Source organism: Kogia breviceps, chromosome 2 (assembly GCF_026419965.1).
Source record: "Kogia breviceps isolate mKogBre1 chromosome 2, mKogBre1 haplotype 1, whole genome shotgun sequence".
Classification (NCBI taxonomy): domain Eukaryota; kingdom Metazoa; phylum Chordata; class Mammalia; order Artiodactyla; family Physeteridae; genus Kogia; species Kogia breviceps.
Window position 1 is genome coordinate 130,002,126 of NC_081311.1, and position 25,156 is coordinate 130,027,281.

General features: G+C 36.2%; 1 protein-coding gene and 1 pseudogene across 23 annotated transcripts in view; one reads left to right on the forward strand and one right to left on the reverse strand.

The window, feature by feature from the left end:
• The window catches only part of BAZ2B (bromodomain adjacent to zinc finger domain 2B), a 390,894-nt gene that overhangs the window by 300,736 nt on the left and 65,002 nt on the right, over window positions 1–25,156 (reverse strand). For all 23 annotated transcript variants that reach the window (XR_010839121.1, XR_010839120.1, XM_067026151.1 and 20 more), the window contains exon 2: window positions 24,762–24,861. The gene's annotated coding sequence lies outside the window, so the exon portion shown is untranslated. The remainder of the gene's footprint in view (window positions 1–24,761; window positions 24,862–25,156) is intronic.
• LOC131751494 (small ribosomal subunit protein eS6-like) lies at window positions 5,477–6,410 on the forward strand (annotated as a pseudogene).

Genomic DNA, 25,156 nt, shown 5'->3' on the forward strand with positions numbered 1-25,156 from the left:
ATCCCAATAGGAAAAGACATACCATGCATCTCCAGCTGGAAGTGACACTGTTGTACTTACTACAAATGCCAGCAGAAGGAAGAAAGATCTCTTCCTTGCCTGGCAACAGCTCAGCCAATGAAACTGTCACAACTCAGCCAATTAAGAGCCATTATACTTTGAATTCCCAGTTTCCTCCACTGGACTTTTTGTTTATCAACATCTCTCCCAACTTCCCCTTCTCCTCTATAAAAAGTTTTCTTTCCTTTTCTTTATAGGACTTGCATGTGGTTCACATAGTTGCATGTCACGAATTGCAATTCTTTGCTGCCCCCAAATAAACCCATTTGCTGGTAAAATAACTGGCCATTTATTGTTTTAGGTTAACATCTGGAAATAACACAAAGGTCCATCATAGGGAAATGGCTGAATTAATTACGGTACACACATACAGTGAAGTACTATGCAATTTTTAAAAAGGAATAAAGAGTATATGGAATATAAAGTATTTCACTGTCAGCTCCAGTTATTTTGTCAAGTAAAAAAAATCAAAGTAGAGAAAAGCATCTATGGCATGCTACCATTCATCTGTATATGTATTTCACTTTTTAAATGAAATGAAAAGTCAAAACCTTAAAGCACGTGGTTACCTGTAAAAAGGAAAGGAGCAGGGTAGTAAAGATAGAATAGTAGGAAGGTTTCTCATAAAAATGTGATTTTGGAAACAAAATAATTCACATAATTATAAAACAAAAATACATTAAATTTTAAAAGCAATCCCATCTAAATGAAATAAATGAACTTAATTGTATATGGAGTGGGTGGCATAACCATACAGAGAAGAATATTCTAAGTGACTTTAAACAGTAATTTTTAAAAATCACGTACAAACACAATAATTTAACAGTACTTTCCTCATAGGATTTAAACTAAGAAAATGAACTTTAAAGAAGCAACAAAATAGGAACTTAATTTGTTATCATTAGCCATAGTTTTGTGGTATTAATTGGTGGTGTTATTGTAATTTATTGTATGCACAGTCTGAGAAAAAGCAAATGGATAATTAAGTTGGTGTTTTTGATGTGGGACAAAAAAGAAACAGATGTAAAATCAATGAGTTACATAAAAATTCTGTGATCATGAATTTGAACTGGATGTACTAGAATGAACTCATCACATATTTTATATTTAAATATATATATTTCTTAGTTCTGCCCACTGTAAATGCCTAAAAACAGGGACTACTACAGTAGCAACAAGCACATACTTATGTTTCCAATTATGGACACTAAAAATCATTTGCCCCTGAAACAAATTCCTTGAAGCAAAGGTTGATTCTAGGTTTGGGATAGGTAATGGCCAAGATAAGCCTAAAATACCCTTGTCATACCTTTAAACATGAAAACTATCAAAGATTATTGGGGTCATATAAAAAGGACTTGAGGACTTCCCTGGTGGCGCAGTGGTTGAGAGTCCGCCTGCCGATGCAGGGGACACGGGTTCGTGCCCTGGTCCGGGAAGATCCCACATGCCATGGAGCGGCTGGGCCCATGAGCCATGGCCACTGAGCCTGCGCGTCCAGAGCCTGTGCTCCGCAACGCAACAGTGAGAGGCCCGCGTACAAAAAAAAAAAAAAAGGACTTGAGAGTAAATTTGAAGAACCCAACTTGAATTGGCTCTCACTGGCCAAAGCTGAGACAATTTGAACTTGTTAAGAATAACTACAATAGATTGAAACATAAGTATATCTTAAGACATGAGTTCATAATGATATTTTAAAAACACATTGTTCACCTTTGAAGAATGCTAGGGAACCAACTCATTACCTTGAAAACTGGTAAATAAAGGAAACAAGACTTTATTCAACATTTCATATCAAATGTACCTTAGGAAACCTAATTTGAAATTGTGTTTGTATGTGTACATATATATGAATGAAGGTCTGTATATGTATTATATGTATATATGTATGTATATGTACATACATATACATACATATATATATATCTCTTAAAATTTGAACATAAGATTTTTTTAATGAAATGTTATTGGCCTGCAGTAACAGTTATTATGATCAAGTGTACAATTTACCTGTGAGTTTCAAGGCAGATAAAACAAAGAGGGAACTTGTCTGTAACCAATTCAATAAGACAAACTTAAACATTGGAATAAAGTCAAAGTTTTGATGTAATCTTATAGCCAATGCATAGACATCATTTGCATGGTCTTTCTTATAGCAATCCTCCATAAAAGCCAAGGGCATAATGATGAATATGTTAAGTTGATTGCATTAAATCAATTAACAAATCAGTCACATAAGGCTGTGTAGATTATGCATGGGACCACTCCAGGGTCAGCAGTGTGATGAATCCAACTCATACAAGCACATGCTGTCAAAAATTAAATCTTTAGGAATTCTGCAAGCTACTAGTTAAACACAGCCATTACCAACAATAAATATTTTCAAACATATTAAAAACAAATAAATACAACTCATCACTTATTTTCTTATGCTTTACTATTATCGATGCCCTTGAGGTTATTTATGTCCATTGTAGCATGCAGAAAAAGCTATACGGTGGTGTGCCACTGCCCATCTCTTCCCAACTCTATTACCAGTGATATCACATTGGTAGCTTGAAACAGACCACAGGCATTAGATTCTCATAAGAGCGCGAACCCTACTGTGAACTGTGCATGTGAGGCATCTAGGCTGCATGCTCCTTATGAGAATCTAATGCCTGATGATCTGAGGTGGAGCTGAGGTGGTGATGCTAGCGCTGGGGAGCGGCTGCAAATACAGATTATCATTAGCAGCGAGGTTTGACTGCACAGAGACCATAATAAATCAGTTGCTTGCAGACTCATATCAAAACCCTATCAGTGAGTGGCAAGTGAAAACAGGCTCAGGGCTCCCACTGATTCTGCATTATGGTGAGTTATATAATTATTTCATTATATATTACAATGTAATAATAATAGAAATAAACTGCACAGTAAATGTAATGTGCCTGAATCATCCTGAAACCATCCCCACCTGCCCCCAGTCCGTGGAAAAATTGTCTTCCATGAAACTGGTCCCTGGTGCCAAAAAGGTTGGGGACCGCTGGTCTAGACTTAAGAAAGTAATAGAAAAAAATATTAATCAAATTAAATTTAAAGTGTTATGCTGAAATAAATAATCTTCTTACACTAATTTTTTTTTCTTTTTTCTTTTTTTTTTTTTTGCAGTACGCGCGCCTCTCACTGTCGTGGCCTCTCCCGTTGCCAGAGCACAGGCTCCGGACGCTCAGGCTCAGCGGCCACGGCTCACGGGCCCAGCCGCTCTGCGGCATGTGGGATCTTCTTGGACCGGGGCACGAACGCGCGTCCCCTGCATCGGCAGGCGGGCTCTCAACCACTGCGCCACCAGGGAAGCCCACTATTTTAAAACTATTAATGAGTTAGCGAGAAGTCACATCATTGATGAAAAAGTAAAGTTTAATTTTCATCTTACTCTTTTACTTAGACAAAAATATCAATGACCATTTATGTTAGCACTACATTCTTCAACAATTGCACACCTATAGGTTGGCTACAGACAGGGCTATAGAAACAAGAGTTTGGTAAAAATCAACCAAAGCATTCTGTAAGAATCAATCGCCTATATGGATTTTACAATACAGTATTGTATATGTTATTATTTGTAAATTGTAATTATTTTTATTCCCAGAAAGATTTACTAGCACACCCACGATCACTAGCCCTTGAGGAGTGCACAGTACAACTGAGAAATGTAAATACTCCAAAACATCTGATACAATGTGTTAAATACTCTAATAGAGGTATTCAAAGTGAAATGAGTTCACATTAGAAGTGGTTATTTTTTCTGGGTGGAGATGGTGGAAGAAGAATGCATATCCTAATTTGTGAAACAGTCCTTCTCATAGTAATAAAGCCTCCTGTGCATTATAGTTTATCCTAATATATTATTTTCAGCACTAATGTAATAATTTAGCCCTGAAAGACAGTTTCAGGCTTTTCAAGCTTCTGATACATGCTGCCATTGGGGCAAGCCATCTGAAATCACAGAAATGGTCTTTTTTAGGGTCATGGAGAATTTTTTTTTTTTTTTTTTTTCTGCTGAGTAGCTTGCAGGATCTTAGTTCCCTGACCAGGGATTGAACCTGGACCCCAGCAGTGAAAGTGCTGAGTCCTAACCACAGGGCTGCCAGGGAATTCCCATGAAAAAATATTTTTATCTCATATCTGATTTCAAAAATTCATGACTACCTTCCCTCTTGACAGCCAACCTGTTTCAAGCTGGAAAACAAGAGTTTTCTATTCACTGCTCTTTTTTTTTTTTCACAGCATTTTGAAGAATATATACTCAAGGACCAAAATTCAATCATAGGCACAATTCTCATGATTTCCTTTAAAAACTGAATCAAGATCAAAGTCCATATTGTTTACAGACAATTGTGCTCTGGCAATAATGCACTATGAGAAATAATATTCAAGTGTCAACTCTTTAACTAGTGTAGAGATGTTGTTCCTGTTCCCTGCTTGTACTCTGTCAATACTGAATCCAAAAAACCTTTTCCAGAAAATTTTTTGGCTCAAAAAATAACCACAAGCCAAATTTTAAAAATTTCTTCCCCTTTAAGCATGGATTTTTTCAGTGATTAAAAAGAAAAACAAACAAGAAGCTGTCAAGCACTTTTCCCTCATAAATAGCAAAACGTCCATGTATGCTCTTTACATAGAAGGTTTCATCCAACTGTAAAGTATCTGTTAGCATGCACATGTTAAGAGTAGGTAGAGTAACTATGCTTTCTTATTACATCATTGATATTATAGTGTCCAAAAGTATCACATTAAAGGAATTCTGCCAATAGTTGATCCTGAGTCCTTGCCAGACATAATATTTATTATTTTGCTGCTGGTTTAATAAACTTGGCAACTGTATGGTTTTATATCACTTTTGCTCTGAGAAGTGCAACACTGAATTAATACTTCCTTAGCTTTAGTGTCTTTTCCACCTTTAAAGACAAAAATACTGGAAAGTGTTATTTTGTGCTTATTCTGGGAAGCTTTTACTGTTTTACCAGAACAGTTTCATCATGTTTTGTTTAAAACAGAGTCAATGGCTTTAAAATATCCCAGCCCTGGGAATTCCCTGGTGGTCCAGGGGTTAGGATCTGCGCTTCCACTGCAGGGGGCATGGGTTCATCCCTGGTTGGGGAACTAAGATCCCACTTGCTACATGGCTGGCTATATATATATATATATATATATATATATATATATATATACTAGCACAATGCATTAAAATTACTTTTTATTACTTCTCTCCCCCCCCCCCCATATATCTAGAACCTTTCTCTCTATTTCCCATTCTTGACTGAAGAGAGGCAATTGGAGAGAGAGAGAGAAAAATTATCCTCTGAGAGGCAAATCAAATGATAGAAATCACCTGGAAATAAGGTAATATAAGTTGAGCTCTTTTTCTTGGCGCCTCGGAGGCGGTCGGCTGCTTTAGAATGAGGCTGAACATCTCTTTCCCGGCCACTGGCTGCCAGAAACTCATTGAAGTGGACGATGAACAAAAACTTCGTACCTTTTATGAGAAGCGTATGGCTACAGGAGTTGCTGCTGACGCTCTGGGTGAAGAATGGAAGGGTTATGTGGTCCAAATCAATGGTGGGAACGACAAACAGGGTTTCCCCATGAAGCAGGGTGTCTTGACCCATGTAGTTTTGATTTGCATTTCTCCAGTGATTAGTGATGTTGGGCATCCTTTCATGTGTTTGTTGGCAATCTGTATGTCTTCTTTGGAGAAATGTCTATTTAGGTCTTCTGCCCATTTCTGGACATGGCCGAGTCTGCCTGCTACTGAGTAAGGGGCATTCCTGTTACAGACCAAGGAGGACTGGAGAAAGAAAGCACAAATCTGTGCGGGGTTGAATTGTGGATGCCAAATTGAGCGTTCTCAATTTGGTTATCGTAAAAAAAGGGGAGAAGCATATTCCTGGACTCGCTGATACTACTGTGCCTCGTCGCCTGGGGCCCAAAAGAGCTAGCAGAATCCGCAAACTTTTCAAACTCCCTAAAGAAGATGATGTCCGCCAGTATGTTGTGAAAAACCCCTAGACAAAGAAGGTAAGAAACCTAGGACCAAAGCACCCAAGATGCAGCGTCTTGTTACTCCACGTGTTCTGCAACACAAACGTCGGCGTGTTGCTCTGAAGAAACAGCGTACTAAGAAAAATAAGAGGCTGCAGAATATCCTAAACTTTTGGCCAAGATAATGAAGGAGGCCAAAGAAAAACAGCAGGAAGAGATTGCAAAGAAACGGAGGCTGTCCTCTCTGAGAGCTTCTACTTCTGAGTCCAGTCAAAAATGAGATGTTCTAAGAGTAACAAATAAATAAGATCAGACATCAAAAAAAAAAAAAAAAAAGATAATGTAAGTTGAATCTTTAAAAATGTCAAGAAAGAAACTTATGTACTGTGAATTTTTTAGTATGACCAAAGAATAAGAAGAGAGGAGCTTTTGTGGCAGCTTTTTTTTTTTAACCTCTGTATTGGAGTATAATTGCTTTACAATGGTGTGTTAGTTTCTGCTTTATTAACAAAGCGAATCAGCTATACATATACATATATCCCCATATCTCCTCCCTCTTGCATCTCCCTCCCACCCTCCCTATCCCAGCCCTCTAGGCGGTCACAAAGCACCTAGCTGATTTCCCTGCTATGTGGTTGCTTCCCACTAGCTATCTATGTTACATTTGGTAGTGTATATATGTCCATGCCACTCTCTCACTTCATCCCAGCTTACCCTTCCTCCTCCCCGTATCCTCAAGTCCATTCTCTATGTCTGTGTCTTTATTCCTGTCCTGCCCCGAGGTTCTTCAGAACCATTTTTTTTTTAGATTCCATATATATGTGTTAGCATACAGTATTTGTTTTATTCTTTCTGACTTACTTCACCCTGTATGGCAGACTCTAGGTCCATCCACCTCAATACAAATAGCTCAGTTTCGTTTCTTTTTATGGCTGAGTAATATTCCATCGTATATATGTGCCACATCTTCTTTATCCATTAATCTGTCGATGGACACGTAGGTTGCTTCCATATCCTGGCTATTGTAAACAGAGCTGCAATGAACATTGTGGTACATGACTCTTTTTGAATTATGGTTTTCTCAGGGTATATGCCCAGTAATGGGATTGCTGGGTCGTACGGTAGTTCTATTTTTAGTTTTTTAAGGAACCTCCATACTGTTCTCCATAGTGGCTGTATCAATTTACATTCCCACCAACAGTGCAAGAGGGTTCCCTTTCCTCCACACCCTCTCCAGCATTTATTGTTTGTAGATTTTTTGATGATGGCCATTCTGACTGGTATGAGGTGATACCTCATTGTAGTTTTGGTTTGCATTTCTTCAGTGATTAGTGATGTTGAGCATCCTTTCATGTGTTTGTTGGCAATCTGTATATCTTCTTTGGAGAAATGTCTATTTAGGTCTTCTGCCCATTTTTGAACTGGGTTGTTTGTTTTTTTGATATTGAGCTGCATGAGCTGCTTGTAAATTTTGGAGGTTAATCCTTTGTCAGTTGCTTCATTTGCAAATATTTTCTCCCATTCTGAGGGTTGTCTTTTCATCTTGTTTATGGTTTCCTTTGCTGTGCAAAAGCCTCTGTTTCATTAGGTCCCATTTGTTTATTTTTGTTTTTATTTCCATTTCTCTAGGAGGTGGGTCAAAAAGGATCTTGCTGGGATTTATGTCATAGAGTGTTCTGCCTATGTTTTCCTCTAAGAGTTTTATAGTGTCTGGCCTTACATTTAGGTCTTTAATCCATTTTGAGTTTATTTTTGTGTATGGTGTTAGGAAGTGTTCTAATTTCATTCTTGTACATGTAGGTGTCCCGTTTTCCCAGCACCACTTATTGAACAGGCTGTCTTTTCTCCACTGAATATTCTTGCCTCCTTTATCAGAAATGAGGTGACCATATGTGTGCGGGTTTAGCCCCGGGCCTTCTATCCTGTTCCATTGATCTATATTTCTGGTTTTGTGTGTGGCAGCTTTTATGTGTGGCTTTTGTTGGAGGAATTGGGATTATTTCTTTGAAATTTTCCTGGCGTTTCACCCTAACTACTTGGGAAGGGAACAACCTTATTCCTATAGGGAGATAGCCCTTGAAATATAGACCATTCCCTCAATTCAGGAGTCCTGAAGCCTCTGCTTCTGCCAGGAAATCATCCCTAATCCTCACTTTTCACCTTTCAGACATCTCTTCCCAGAAGCTTTTTCTACTTTCACATAGTAAGAAAAAGAAAAATGTAAAGAGACTCTATACAGTTATTCCCCGTACTATTTCAGTTGTATCAATGATGAATCTCAAGGTCATCATTAATCTTGACATTAGATAAGATTTTGGGGAGAATGGGGCTGGGTGCCATTCCATGCTTTGGCAAATCTGTTTCTTTCCTCAGCTATCATATTTTGAAATATATGACATTGAGATTCTATCCTGCTTCTTATTTCTGGTTACTGCTGACAAATGTTTTGTTTTCTTTTTTTCTTCTGGTTCTGCTGTTATTATCTTTTTTTTTAATTGTTGAAGATCATATCATTAGGTATCAGAGGAGGGAAATTCTGTAGCTTCTTTCTACCATCTTTACACAGGAGTCATTTTTTTTTCTTTTTTTTTTTTTGGCCACATGTGCGGCTTGCGGGATCTCAGTTCCCCGACCAGGGACTGAACCCAAGCCACTGTAGTGAAAGCCCAGAATCCTAATCACTAGGCCACCAGGGAATTCCCCCTACACAGGAGTCTCTTTTCTTAATTGCAAACATGCTTAATTGAAAAAAAAGTGTATTTATTTTTAGATGATAATGATACATAATAACAAAGCTTATAATCTAGAGGAATTTTTGTCTTTAAAGCCTAAAATCCTTTAATATATCCTTTAATTACTAGACCATATCATGTATTCTCTTTAATTGTTCCTGGAATACTTACTGAATACCTATTATGTGCCAGATACTATTCTAGGTGCCAAGGATGCAGCAGTGAAAAAAATAACTGCCTTCATAGGACTTACTTTCTCATGGGGAGAGACAGGCAATAAACACAAGCAAACACAGTGTATATCAGGGTCAGCAACCTTCTTCTGTAAATGGCCAAATAGTAAATGTTTTAGGCTTTAGAGGTCTCATGTCTCTATTGCGATTACTCAACTTTGTCATTGTAGTGAAAAAACAGCCATAGGCAACATATAAAAAAGTGAGCATAGCTGTGTTCCAAGAAAACTTTATATGCAAAAACAGGTGGTAGCTAAGATTTACCCAATGACCATAGTTTGCACATTCCTGCTATATATAATTTTGACATGTCTTATGGAAAAAAGTAGGGAAAGCAAGATGTACAAGAAGTTCTAGGAAAGGTGAAAAAGGGCCTCCTGATAAGACATCTGAGCACAGACTTTTTGTAAGTGAGGGAATAAGGCATGTAATCTTATGGGGGAAGAGCTTCCCAGGCAGAGGGAACAAGATTTACAAATGTCCTGTGACAGAAGCATGCTTAGTTTGTTTAACAAACCAGAGCACCAAGAGATAAGGTCAAGAGAGCGCCATAGATGGCGCCATATTTTGCAGGGCTTTTGAAGCCATTATACAAAGATGTTGAATTTTTATCCTGAGTAGGAAACCATTGTGTGGTTTTGAGCAGCGAAAAGACATGGCCTGATTTACCTTTGAAAAAGTTCTCTCTGGCTTTAGTATTAGAACAGACTGTAGTGAAAAAAGAATGGAAGTTAGACCATGTAGGAGGTCGCTAAAAATTCCAAGCAAAGGATGATCATACTAAGCTTAGAATTGATGGTAGTGATTGAAGTAGTAGAAAGTGGTCAGATTCTTTATATATGTTGAAGGTAGAGGTAAAGGATCTGTTGATGGATTTGATATGTGCTTGTAAGAGAAAGATTTCTAGTGAATGATGACTCCACAGTTTTTGTCCTCAGGAACTAGAAGGCAAAAGTTAGCATTTATGTACATAGGGAGACTGCAAAAGAGCTGCTTTGGGTGAGGGTGTTGTGGTTTGGTGTAAATCAGTAGGTTTGGGACTTCCCTGGTGGTCCAGTGGTAAAGAATTCACCTTCCAATGCAGGGGACGCAGGTTTGATCCCTGGTCAGGGAACTAAGATCCCACATGCTGTGAGTCAACTAAGCCCGTATGCCACAACTACTGAGCTCATGAGCCTCAACGAGAGAGCCTGCATGCCGCAAACTATAGGGCCCATGCACTCTGGAGCCCCCGCACCACAACTACAGAGCCTGTGCACCCTGGAGCCCAGGCGCCACAACTAGAGAGAGAAAACCTGCACACCACAGCTAGAGAGGAGTCCGAATGCCATAACTAGAGAGAAACCTGAGTGCCACAATGAAGAGATCCTGCATGCCTCAACAAAGATCCAGCACACCGCAACTAAGACCCGACGCAGCCAAAAATAAATAAATAAATAAGGAAAATAAATAATAAATAAAATAAATATATTTTTTTAAAAATCAGTAGGTTTGTTTGTTACTTGTTAAGTTGAAGACACTAACTAAATATCCAGGTGGAGATGTTAAGCACAAAGATGGCTGTATAAGTTTGGAGTCTGGGGAAAGGTCCTGGCTGAAAATACAAATCTGGGAGTTACTTGCTTATAGTATTTAAAATATGAAATGGTGAGATCAAAGAGTGACCGCACACAGACTAAATTCTGTGAAACTGCAATACTTAGAAGCTGGAGATATGATGAAAAACCAGGAAAAGAAATTAAGAAGGAGTGGCTAGTGGGCTTCCCTGGTGGCGCAGTGGTTGAGAGTCCGCCTGCCGATGCAGGAGACACGGGTTCGTGCCCTGGTCCGGGAGGGTCCCACATGCCGCGGAGCGGCTGAGCCCGTGAGCCATGGCCGCTGAGCCTGTGCGTCCGGAGCCTGTGCTCCGCAATGGGAGAGGCCACAACAGTGAGGGGCCCGCATACCGCAAAAAAAAAAAAAAAAAAAAAAAAAAAGAAGGAGTGGCTAGTGAGATGAGTACATCTTTTCATTCCCTTAAGGGTATATTGTTAAGAGCAGAGTTTATTTTTATCTTGATAAAAACTGACTTATCAGTTTTTACTTTTATTGATCCAGCTTTTGGAAATCTTAGTAGAGAATCATGAAGATTTTCTCCTTTCCTTATGTTTTGTTCTAGAAGCTTTATAGTTGAGGTCTTATTTACATTTAGGTCTGTAATCCATTTTGAGTTACTTTTCACATATCATGCAAAGTATAGATGAAAATCCATTTCTGGCATATGGATATCCAATTTTCCCAGCTCCATCTATTGAAAAGACTATCCTTTTTCCATTAAGTTGATTCTGTACCTTTATCAAAAATCATTTGTCTTTCAGCTTTTGTATATCTATAGAAGACTTCACTTTCATGTTTGAAAGATTTTTGTTGGGTATAGGATTCTCGGTTAAAAGTATTTTCTTTATTTTAAAGATGTTGGTCTATGGTCTTCCTCTTTACGTTGCTTCTGATGCTATATCTGCTTAAATTCTGATATTTGTTGCTCTGTAGTCATGTGTCTCTTTTCTTCAAACTGCTCTCAAGATTTTCTCTTAATCACTGGTTTTGAACAATTTCATGATGACCTACCTTGTCATGTTTTAGATGTTCATTATTATTATTATTGTTATTATTATTATTACTTGGCCACTCTGTACAGCATGTGGGATCTTAGTTCCCCAACCAGGGATTGAACCCATGACCCCCCTGCATTGGAAGCTCAGAGTCTTAACCACTGGGCCACCAGGGAAGTCCCTAGATGTTTTTTATTATTGAAATATAAATCACTTACTATAAATTTCACCCTTTAAAAGTATGCAAATCCATGTTTTTTAGTATATTCACAAGTTTGTGCAATCATCACTACTGTTTAATTCCAGATTTTCATCACCCTAAAAAGACATCCTATACCCATTAGCAGCCACTACCAATTCTCCTCTTCACCCAGTTCCTAGCAACCACCAATCGACTTGCTCTCTCTATGGATTTGCTTATTCTGGACATTATATATGTATGGAAACATACAATATGTGGTCTTTTGTGATTGGCTTCTTTCACATAGCATAATGTTTTTAAGGTTCACCTATATTGTAGCATGTATCAGTACTTCATTCCATTTTATTGTTGAATAATATTTCACTGTATGGATATACCACATTTTATTTTTCCATTTGTCCACTAATGCACATTTGGATTGTTTCTACCCTTTGGCTATTATGAATAATACTGCTATAAACATTCATATACAGGTTTTGGTGAACCTATGTTTTCAGTTCTCTTGGGTATACACCTGGAGTGAAATTGCTAAGTCATATAAATTTAACTTTTTGAGGAACTGCCAAACTATTGTCCAGAGTAGCTGTAACATATGTATTCCCACCAGCAATGTATGAGGGTTACAATTTCTCCACGTCCTCACCATCATTTGCTGTTCTCTGTCTTTGATATTATAACCATCCTTAATGGGTGTAAAGAGTGTAAAGTGCTTTTTGTTTACATTTCACCATAAGTAATGATGCTGAGTGTTCAAGATGGCATTTTCAACTAACCTCCTACACTACCTCTTTATAAAAAAACTGTTTAAAAATTTTAACTAACAAATACCTGATAAGCATTTGACATTAGTGGTTTTTCCAAAATGTCATTTCTGTAAGATTTCTCCTATTAGACTATTTTTGAATTTGTTCAAATGTGTACATAATCTCAACTGTGCACAGTTGAGATAGATATTCTATACTTCCTTTAAAAGAATATATAAAAGAGTTGGAAAGAATCATAGCTTATAAGTTTTGTGTCACCTGGTCCCTCTCACCAAAACTTAAGGTAGTCTTTTCTTGGCATCTTATAAATGAAAACCATTTAGAATTGAATTTAAAACTGAAATAGATCTTAAAGGAAACCTGGATCAGCTGGCTTATATGATATATTTTGTAATTACAAATAAAGTTCAGTGACTTCCAAAATCTTTCAGCTAATTAATGACATATCTATAACTAAAAGCTAGATACGTTGATCACTATATTAGTGTTCTTTCTAATGGAATTCACTACAAATAAGCTCAAATAATAAAAGATGTAGCATGAAATAATGCAAAGGGTAGTGGACTGGCAAACAGAAGACCTGCCTGTATTTTATTACATTTGGTTGTTCCTAGAATCCTAATTTAACCTCTTTACTATATCTTCATCAAATAGAAAATTCTACTAGATAATCTCTAATGAATTCTTCCTCATCTAAAATTCTTTGGGAGTTAATGGAGTACAAAATAGCACGAGTAACTAGACACGGGAGTTGACTTAAAAGAGTACAGAAACTTTAAACAATAAAACTTTAGTGGAATTTTCACTGTTACAAAATGGTAATGGAATCAGTAATACATTCCATGAATCAGAATAGCACAGAATAACAGAGACAGAAAAAGAACTCAACTACGACTACATGTTGCAATGTACTGATGAGTAAAAAGATAGGCATTTCCCAATTATACAGAATGATATACTGAGGCAGCCAGAATCAGAAGCCTGATTCCAAAGGTTCCAAAGATTCCACCTTAGCTTCTTTTGTCTGTAATACCTTCAGAGACTAAAACTGCCAGCATGAAATATATAAAGAAGCAGGAGCACATGGTGGAAACCTACAAAATTTTGCATACTTGGAGTGGAAAAGGATGGAAAGATAGACTTGAATACAGCACATACATTCTAAGCATTGTAAACTGAGATCTCACACTAACTTAGACAGAAAACCCAAGACAAAAAACACATGACAGGTCAACTAATCCATACAAGACACATGTCAATGGGTATTTCAAAATGAGGTAGAAATTTGCCTTCAAAGTTAATGCTTAGAGGGCTATTTCCCAGCAGTTGTTTTAAAGTAAAAATATAGAGGGGTGCCTCTTCAATGCTGTGTATTGAAAAAAAATGTCAGATGGGGTTACATGAGAAGAAAGCGGGGGGCGGGGAGGGAGAAAGAAAGAGGAGACTGACTGCTTTGAAAAGACACTGTGGCAAATGTAAAACAGCATACATTCTATAAATGGTTTCCTCTGAACAGAATGTAAATATACAGTTTTCATCTGCTTGGTTACTTCAAAGAATATGCAATAGGAGAGGCAAAGATATAGAAATTAAAATAAAAAGACAAGATGGATTGAAAAACAATTTGTCAATATAAGGAATTACATAATGCAAAATAACAAATAAAATAATTAATATATGCATTGTAGGCACACTAAAACAGAATAAAGATGCGAGAGTTTTGAAGATTTTTCTGAATGAAGAAAAATATACAAACATTGAAAAAGATTTTAAAAAGATGGCTGATATGGAGTAAAAAAAAATCCTACCTAAAAATTCATAGATATATCAGCCAGGGTTCATTTAGGACACAGATGGCACATTCAACTTGGGACAATCCAAGGAAGGTTAAGGTACAAAAGTACTATTTATAAAAGTAAGAATGAAGAGGAACCACAAGGAACAGTGCAATAACCCAAGGCTAACAGCAGAAGAACTTTCCCTTTCCTTATACCCGTAAGTTTAAGTAGAGGGGTTAGTGACTGTAATTAGAAGGAGGGAATAGTGTAGAAAAGGCCACTTTCAGTGTACAGACCTAGATAGCCTGCTGTGCCCCCACAGGAAGCCAGGGAAAATAAATGTTTGTTACACACTCTTCCCTTCAGTATTCCTGAGGGTCTCCTCATTGGTAAAAACTGACCAAGTGCCAGAGGGTACACCCATATGATCCAAACAAATAAGCTTCCTATGGTAAAAAGCAAAGTATACTGAGGAGAAGAGTGGATCTGGAAGGGCAAATGGAAGACAGTCATAATACTGTTTACAGGAATAAAGAAAAGAAATGTAAATTTCTTTCAATCGAAGTCCATTCACAAGTATTGTAATTACTGATAGGGCTGGATTTTATTTTCCATTTTGATATTTCCTTTCTAAATGTCCTTTTTTGGTTCTGTTACTCCTTTAGGGTCTTTTACATAAAATAAGTATGTTTTCAATGTAACGTCATAATTCCTCTTTTGATTAAATTATTTGATTTTGTAAAGTTTCTTTTTAGTCATTGCTTTAGGGGTTAAAAAATGAATCTTTAACTTATGACAATCTATTTCAGATAAATATTGACTTAATTCTATCATAGCAAATGTGCTCCTATATGGTCCATATCCACCACCCTCAATATTAATATTAATTATATTACTTTCATATACATGTCCAACAATAAAGTACTATAATTATTGCTTTAAACACTTTTGGTTTTTGAAGAAATAAGAAGACAAGGAAAAAGATTATATGGTCTTTTGTATTTACCCACACATGTACCATTGCTAGTGCTCTTCATTCCTTCATGTGGCTCTGAGTTATTGCTAAGTATCATTAAGTAATGATAAAGAATTTCATTAAGTAATGCTCATAGTACAGATCTGCTAAGCAATAAAATCTTAGTTTTTGCTTTCTTAGAAGGAATGTTTTTCACTTTCATTACTGAAGGATAATTTTACTGCATATAGAATTCTTAGTCGTCAGTTCCCCTACCAAACTCAACTCCAGGACCCTGAATATGTCATTACATTGTCTTCTTGATGCTCTTCTTGTTCTGATTAGAGAACTTAGCTATTAATCACATTGTTGCTCCCTTATTCATGATGAGTTTTTTTCCTATTGCTTCTTTCAAGAGTTTCTATTTGTCTTTGCCTTTCAACAGTTTCACGGTAAAGTATCCAGGTTTATCCCTTGTCTTTTTCATATTTGGAGTTTGTTGAGCTGCTTCAATCTCTAGTTTAATGTTCTTATCAAAATTGGGGGGTTTTCATTAATTATTTCTTCAATTATTTTTTCTGCCACTCTCGACCCTTCCTCTCATTTTAGCATGCTCATTAAATGTATGTTGGGATACTTCTTACTATCCTAAAGTTCTCTGAGATTCTTTTTATCACTTTTCTTCAATTTGTCTCCCTATTCCTTGCATTGGGGTATTTCTAATAATTTCCAAGTTCACGGAGTCTTTCTTTTCACTACTGAGCCTATCTAGTGAATTTTTCATTCCAGTATTTTTCATTCCAGTACTTTCCAGTATTTTTAAGCTCTAGAATTTCTATTTGGTTCTTTTTCTACAGATTGTATTTCTCTATTTAGATTCCTTTTTTGTTGAGTTGTTACTACTATGTTTTCCATTAGTTCTTTAAACTTAAGTTTTTAACATTAAAAAAATATTTTTAATAGTTGCTCTGAGATATTTATCTGCTAAGTCTAACATTTGGACCCAGAGTTAGTTACTGCTGACTATCTTATTTTCTGGTATGTGTCACTCTTTCTTTCTTTTTTTTTGCATGTCTAGTATTTTTGAAAACTACATTTTAGAGAGAATATAGCAACTCTGGATTCTGCTTTATTTTCCAGAAAGTTTTTGTCTCAGTAACTTGCCTGAACTTAAGTTGCAGAATCTGTCTATGTTGCAGTGTGTATCACTGATGACTCTGCTTAAATTTTTGAAAAATTAATGTACTATTTTGGGAGCAGTTTTAAAGAAAAATGAGGGCAAGTACAGAGAGTTCCCACACCCCCTTCACCTATCTTCTCTAATTTCCCCTATTATTAATATCTTGAATTACATGGTATATGTGTTAAAATTGATGAGCCATATTGATACATTATTATTAACTACAATCATATATTACATTAGGGTTCACTATTGCTGTTGTTCATTCTATGGGTCTTGACAAATAATGACTTGTATCCACCATTAGAATAGTTTCTATAAAATAGTTTCACTGCCCTAAAAATTCCTGTGCTCCACCAATTCATCTCTCCCTTCCCACCCAAAACCCCGAGCAGCTACTGATTTTTTTTACTGTCTCCATATCCAGAATGTCATATAGTTGGAATCATACAGTATGTAGACTTTTCAGATTGGTTTCTTTCACTTAGCAATAAGTGTTTAAATTTCTTCCAAGTCTTCTTCTGGTTTGATAGCTTATTTCTTTTTAATGTTAAATAATATTCCATTGTATGAATACACCACAGTTTGTTTATCCACTGCCCCACTGAAGGACATCTTGGTTATTTCTAAGTTTTTGGCAATTATGAATAAGCTGTGATAGATATTTAAGTGCAGGTTTTTGAGCAGACATAAGTTTTCTACTAATTTGTGTAAATATCAAGGAGTGTTACTGCTGAGGCAAATGGTTAGAGTATGTTTAGCTTTGTAAGAAACTATTGAATTGTCTTTTCAAGTGACTGTATGATTTTATATTTCCAATATCAATAAATGAGAGTTCCTCTTGCTCCAAATCCTTGTCAGCATTTGGTGTTGTCAGTGTTTTGGATTTTGGCCATTCTAAAAGGTGGGTAGTGGTATCTTATTGTTTTAATTTGCAATTCCCTAATGACATATGATGTTAGACATCTTTTTATATGCTTATTTGCCATCTATATGTCTTCTTTGGTGTGATGTCTGTTCAGATCTTTTGCCCACTTATTGATTGGGTTGTTTCCTTATTGTTTGAAACACTTATTTGCATGTTGAAGCACATATCAATACTTCATTCCTTTTTGTTGCTGAATAATATTCTATTGTATGGATATACCACATTTTATATATCCATTTGCTATGTGATAGAATTTACTTTGTTTCCAACTTTTAGCTATGATGAATAATGCTGCTATGAACATTTGTGTGAAATTCTTTTGTGGGCATATGTCTTCATTTCTCATGAGCATATATTTTGTTGTAGAATTGATTGATCTATGTTTAACCTTTTGAGGAACTGCCAAACTGCTTTTGAAAGTGGTTGCACAATTTTTCAATCCCACCAGCAGTATAGAGGGTTCCCATTTTTCCATATAATCACCAATATCTGTTATTTTTAAAAAAGCATTATTCAGGTATAACTGACATGATAAAATTCATATCTAAAGTGTATAATTTGATGTCTTGACATATGATTACACCTGTGAAACCATCACCATCATCAAAATAGTGAATATATACATCACCCCACAAAGTTTCCTCATTCCCTTTGTAATCCTTTCTCTCTCCCTATGCCCCTATCCCTGGCCCCAGACAACCACTTATTTATTGTCACTACAGATTTGTTTGTACTTTTTAGAGTTTTATATAAATGAAATCATATGGAGTGTGTGTGTATATATATATTTTTTCTTTTTGCTGGCTTACTTCACTTGGCAAAATTATTCTGGGCTTCTTTCATATTGTCATGTGTTTGTTGATAGTTCATCCTTCTATATTGCTGAGTATTCCACTGTATAGTTATATCGCAATTTGATTATCCACAAACCTGTTGGTGGACATTTCAGATGTTTCCAATTTGGAGTTATGACAAATAAAGTTGCTATGAACATTCCAGTACAAGATTTTATGTGGACATATGCTCCTTTCTCTTGAGCACATTCTTAAGAGTGAAATGGCTGAATCATGTGGTAGGTATGTATTTAACTTTATAAATAACTGTCAAACTGTTTTCCAAAGTAGTTTTACAATTTTACTTTCCTATCAGCAGTGAATGAGTGTTCCAATCGCTCCACAACCATGTCAAAACTTGGTATGATCAGGCTTGTTAATTTTATCAACTCAAACTGATGTGTAGAATATATTCAACATACAAAGCCCTTATCAGATATTTGATTTGAAAGCATTTTCTCCCATTCTGTGGGCTATCTTTTCACCTTCTTGATAGTATCCTTTGAAGTACAAAATTTTTAATATCGACGAAGTCCAATTTATCTATTTTTTCTTTTGGTACTAATTTTTCTTTTTTCTTTTTTGGTGGTACGCGGGCCTCTCACTGCTGTGGCCTCTCCCGTTGCGGAGCACAGGCTCCAGACTCGCAGGCTCAGCGGCCATGGCTCACGCCCAGCCGCTCCACGGCATGTGGGATCTTCCCAGACCGGGGCACGGACCCGCGTCCCCTGCATCGGCAGGCGGACTCTCAACCACTGCTCCACCAGGGAAGCCCCAGTACTAATTTTTAATAAACTGTCAAAACATTTTTCTAAAGTAGCTGTGACATTTTATGTGTCCACCAGCAGTATTTGAGAATTCTAGTTGCTGCAAATCCTAACCAATGTTTAGTATTAACATCTTTTTAAATTTAACAATATTAATGAGTGTGAAGAGTCTCATTTTGATTTTAATTTGCATTTCCCTCTTGACTAATGATGTAGAGCATATTTTGATATGCTTATTTACATATGTTTGTGATGTACCTGTGCAAAACTTTGGCCCATTTTGAAAATGGATCATTCGTCTTCTTATTAATGAGTTGTAAGAGTTCTTTTTACATGCTGGGAGCAAGTTCTTTGAAATATATTTGCAAATATTTCCCTCCATAATGCATACTGCCTTTTCATTTTCTTAACAGTGTTTTCAAAGAGCAAAAAATTTAAATTTTTGATTAAAAAAAAATCCACCTATTATATTTTCTCTTACAGTTCATACTATTTGAGTCCTTAATCATTTCTTACCCCCAAAATAGTAAAGATTTTTCTCCTGTTTTCTTCTTACAAAATTTATAGTGTTATGTTTCCATTGAAGTCTATGATTTGAGTTAATTTTTCTTCATGATGTCAAGTAGGATCTAATAATTTCTCCATATGGATGGCCAGTTGTATCAACATTATTTATTGAAAAGATTCTCCATTCTCTCACTGAATTACCTTGGTATCCTTGATAAAAATTACCTAATTATGTATGCATGGGTTTATTTTAAGATTCAGTTCAGTTTCATTGATCCAAATGCCTGTATTTTCACCAGTAACAAGTGGTCTTGAATACAGTAACTTTATCTGAAGTATTGAAATCATTTTGGGTAAGCCCTCCTACCTTGTTTATCATTTAAAAAATTGCTTTGCCTACTGTTGATTTGCATTTCCATATAAACTTTAGAGTCAGTTTGTTATTTTCTACCAAAGTAGTTGGAGTTTTGATTGACATCGTGTTGGGTATATTGATCAATTTGTATAGAAGTAACATCTGAATAATCTTGAATGTTCTAATCCATGAACATGGTATATCTCAGTATTAATTTAGTTGATCTTTATATTCCCTCATCATTGTTTTCTAATTTTCAGGGTAGAAGTTGTGGATATCTTTTGTCATATTTAAGTACTATTTGGCGGTGGTGCAATTATAAATGGAATTAAAAATTTTTGCCAATTGCTTGCTGCTAGTATAAAAAATACAACTGATTTTTAAAATCTTAACTCTGTATCTTGTAACATTATTAAATTCCCTCTTTGTTCCAGTCGTTTTACAGACTCCTTAGACTCTCTAGGAAAGAATCACATCACCTGAAAAGAGGGACAGGTTTACTTGTTCCATTAAGAAATGTATGTGCATTATTGCTATTATTATTATTTTGCCTTACTGCAATGCTTACAGAACTTGGTACAATGTGAAATACAAGTGGCAAAAGTGGATATTCTTCTGATGTTTCTAAAACTTGGGGTAGAATATTCAGTCTTTCATCACTAAATATGATGTTGAGTTTTCAGTAGAAACTCGTTATCAGATTAAGAAGTTCCCTATTATTCCCAGTTTGCTGAGTTTTTATCAGGAATGTATGTTGAATTTTGTCAATGCTTTTTCTTCACATTTTGGAACAAACGTGGTTTTTTATCCTCTATTTTGTTAACACAGTAAATTAACATTGATAATGTTTTGAATGTTGACCCAGTCTTGCATTCCTGGACTAAAACCTCTTTTTTCATGGTATATTGTCCTTTTTTTATATTATTTAATTTAATATGCTTTTTTTTTTTTTTTTTTTTGCGTTATGTGGGCCTCTCACTGCTGTGGCCTCTCCTGTTGCAGAGCACAGGCTCCAGACGTGCAGGCTCAGCGGCCATGGCTCACGGGCCTAGCCTCTCCGCGGCATGTGGGATCTTCCCAGACCGGGGCACGAACCCATGTTCCCTGCATCAGCAGGTGAACTCTCAACCACTGCACCACCAGGGAAGCCACTAATATGCTAATATTTTACAAAGTATTTTTGTATTTAAGTTCATGAGGGATTTGTGTAATTGTCTTTTTTAAATGTCACTGCAAGGTTTTTGTATAAAGGCTATGCTCACCTCATAAACAGTGCTGGGCAGTGTTCTCTATTTTCTGAAGAGATTGTGAACATTTAACATTAAATTTCTCAGATTTTCATTTTTCTTGTGTCAATATTTGTAAGCTGTTTTCTAAAGTAATTCATCCATCTTACCTAAGTTGCTGAATTTGATGACATTAAGTTGAAAATATTCTCTCACTATCCTATGTTTTTCTTTTTAAATGTTTTATGTTATATTGGAGTATAGTTGATTAACAATCTTGTGTTAGTTCCAGGTGTACAGCAAAATGATTCAGTTATACATATACATGAGTCTATTCTTTTCCATATTCTTTTCCCATTTAGGTTGTTATATAATATTGAGTAGAGTTCCCTGTGCTATACAGTAGGTCCTTGTTGGTTATCCATTTTAAATATAGCAGTGTATACATGTCAATCCCAAACTCCCTAACTATGCCTCCCCCCTACCCTTCCCTCTGGTAACAAGTTTGTTCTCTAAGTCTGTGAGTCTGTTTCTGTTTTGTAAATAAGTTCATTTGTAACATTTTTTTTAGGTTCCACATATAAGTGATATCACACGATACTTCTATTTCTCTTTCTGACTAACTTCACTCAGTATGACAATTTCTAGATCGATGCATGTTACTGCAAATGGCATTATTTCATTCTTTTTAATGGCTGAGTGATATTCCAGTGTGCCCCCTGGATTTAACCTGTGCCCCCTGCTTTGGAAGTGCAGAGCCCTAACCACTGGACTTCCAGGGAATTCCCTTTAGTCTCTTAATATGGAATCTTAGGTCATTGATTTTTAGAACTTTCTTATTTTAAGGAATTAAATCTATGTTGTGTTTGAAGCACTGATTCACCTGCTTCCCCCAAATTTTTATATGTTGTGTTTTCACTGTCTTTCACTTCAAAATATTTTCTAATTTCCCTTCTAATTTCTTTTTTTTCTCTATGATTTATTTAGAAGTATGTTGTTGGGCATTCCCTGGCAGTCCAGTGGTTAGGACTCTGCACTTCCACTGCAGGGGGCACAGGTTCAATCTCTGGTCAGGGAACTTTATATCCCACATAGCTGCGCTGCCAAAAAAAAAAAAAAGGAAAAAACTATGTTGTTAAATTTCAAAGTACGTTGTTAAATATCAAAATACTTTGTATTTTCCTATCTTATTTTTATTGATTTTTATTTTAATTCTGTTGGGTTAAGAGAATATATTCTATATAATTTCATTCCTTTTAAATTTGTTGATCTGTTTTTTTTAATCATATGATCTATATGTGGGAATGTACCACGTGCACATGAAAAGAATATGTGTTCAGTAGTTTATTTTGGTGTAGCATTCTAAATGCTTATATGTAGCATATAAATTGATAAGTGTTATATCCTCTTCTTGTATTAATCCTTTTATCATTATATAGTGTCTTTCTTTATAGTCTTTACTTTAAAGTCTATTTTGTCTTATAAGAGTATTGCAACTCCTGCTTTCTTGTCATTTCTTTTGCCTGAAATATCTTTTTCCATACCTTTAGTTTCAAACTATGTGTGTCTTTTGCTCTAAGGTGTGTCTCTTGTAGGCAGCATATTGTAGGCTCTTGTTTTTTTATCCAGTCTGCCACTCTATGTCTTCTGACTGGAGCATTGTCCATTGACATTTAAGGTAATTATTGATACATATGTATTTACTGCCATTTCATATCTTGTTTTCCAGTTGATTCTTTGTTTAGTCTTTGTTCCCTTCTTTTTCTTTTTGTGGTTTGATGATTTCCTTTTATTTTATGCTTGTGTTCTCTTCTTTTTGGTTTTTGTGAATTTACTGTACACTTTTTATTTGTGGTTGCCCTGTTTTTCAAGTAGGTTAACCCCTTCTTATATCTGCTTGCTTTAGATCGATAATCATGTACGTTTAGACACATTCTAAAAAAGAAAAAAGAAAAAGAATATGCATTTTCTTACTCTCCTTCCCCTCATTTTATGAGTTTGATGTCCCTGTTTACATCTTCATGTTTATCCTTTTGTTGTTCCTTTTGTTTATCATTGCTTTCACAGTTTTTTTCTTTTTGATCTGTAGCCTGGTTCCTGGGAAGGTGGAGGTGGTGACCTGCACCTGTTCACAGGAACCTCCACAGAGGCTGCAGTCCGCGCTGCCTCTGGAGTCTGAGATGGCAGCGACGGCTCACGCCTGCTCCCATAGCTCATGTAGACGGTGCCCTGCCACCTGAGAGCACATGGAGAAAGAAACTCTTATGGCGAGCCCACCCTTCTCCTTCTGGGAAGGAGATCTTCTTCCCAGATTCCCTCAGATGTGGCGCACCACACCCTAGCCCCCTCAGGCTGTCTTCACACAGCCAATCCCAGTCCTCTTCCCAGTGTCTGACCTCCGAAGCCCGAACCTCAATACCCAGCCTCCACCAGCCCCAAAGGACAAGCATCTCAGGCTGGGAAATGCCAGTTGGCACCGCTAATCTGTGCAGGTCTCTCTCAGCTTTGCCCTCCACAAACCAGTTGCTGCACTCTCCTCCAAGGATCCAAAGTTCCCCCTCTGTCCTAGCTAATCTCCCGGCCAGTGAGGAGACTTCCCCGTGTGTGGAAACCTTTCCTCTTTCACAGCTCCCTTCCAGGGGCACAGATCCCATCCCAATTCCTTTTTCGCTCTTTTCTTTCTTTTTTCTTTTGTCCTACCTGGTTACATGGAGATTTTCTTGCCCGTTTGGAGGTCTGAGTTCTTCTGCCAGCATTCAGTAGCTGTGCTGTGAGAGTCATTCCACATGTAGATGTATTTTTGATGTATCTTGTGGGAAAAAGGTGAGCTCCACATCCTACTCCTCCGCCATCTTGATCCATTTCCCCTGAAATGTCCTTTTAACATTATGAAATATCCCTCTTTATCTCTGATAATACCCTCTATCTTGAAAGCTATTTTATCTGATATAAAAATAGTTATTCCTTGCTTTTAATGCTTATTGTTTGCCTGGTATAGTTTTGTCCATTCATTTACTTTCATCATACCTGTGTGTTTTTATACCTAAAAGATAATTCTTGTAAGCTGTATATAGTTTGGTCTTCCTTTGTTATCCACTCTGACAACGTCTGCTTTTTAATTGCAGTGTTCAGACCTTTAATATTTAATATAATTACTGTTATCATCAGATTTCATTCAATATTTTATTATTTTTCTTTCTATCTCTCTGCTGTTATTGCTGCTATTTCTTCTTTCTTATCTTTAAAAAATATAACAAATAATTTTTAATCTTACCTTTTAATACTTCTATCAACTTTTAAGACATATCTCTGTATTTTTTTAGTGTTTTATTTAAGAAACACAATACATCAGAATTCAACCAGAATACTGTACATTTTCATGCAAAATATAGACACCTCACAAGCATACAGTCCCTTTAACCACCTCCCCCCCAACCACACTCTGAAATAGTTTTATATATTTCCTAGCAGCTTATTGATTTGTTTTATTATACACTTATGGATTATATCTGCATACATTGAAAACCCCAAAGAACAATGTTATAATTTTCCTTTAAACATCCACAGGTCTTTTTTAAAGACCTTACGAGGATAAAAATAGTCTTCATTTTTATCCAGATATTTACCATTTCTGATGCTCTTCATTTGCTCCTGAAGATCCAACTTTTCTGTTAATATTCTTTTTTCCTTTGAAGAACTTCCAGTATCATTTCTTGTAGTACAAGTCTGCTGGAGACAAATTTCTCTTAGTTTTTCATTTATAAAATTGTGTTAACTTTGCCATCATTTCTGAAGGGTATTTTCACTGGACACAGAATTTTGGGTTGACTGATTTATTGTTTCAGTTTTAAAGTCTCCTGGCCAATATGATTTCTTTTGTTGTTTTTGTTTTCATTTATGGACACTGATTTCTGATGAAAAATCTGTTGGCATTTGAATCACTGTTCTTTTGTATGTAAAGCATCACTTTCCTCTGTCTGCTTTCAAGATTTTCTCTTTATCTTAGGGTTTCATTTTGTAA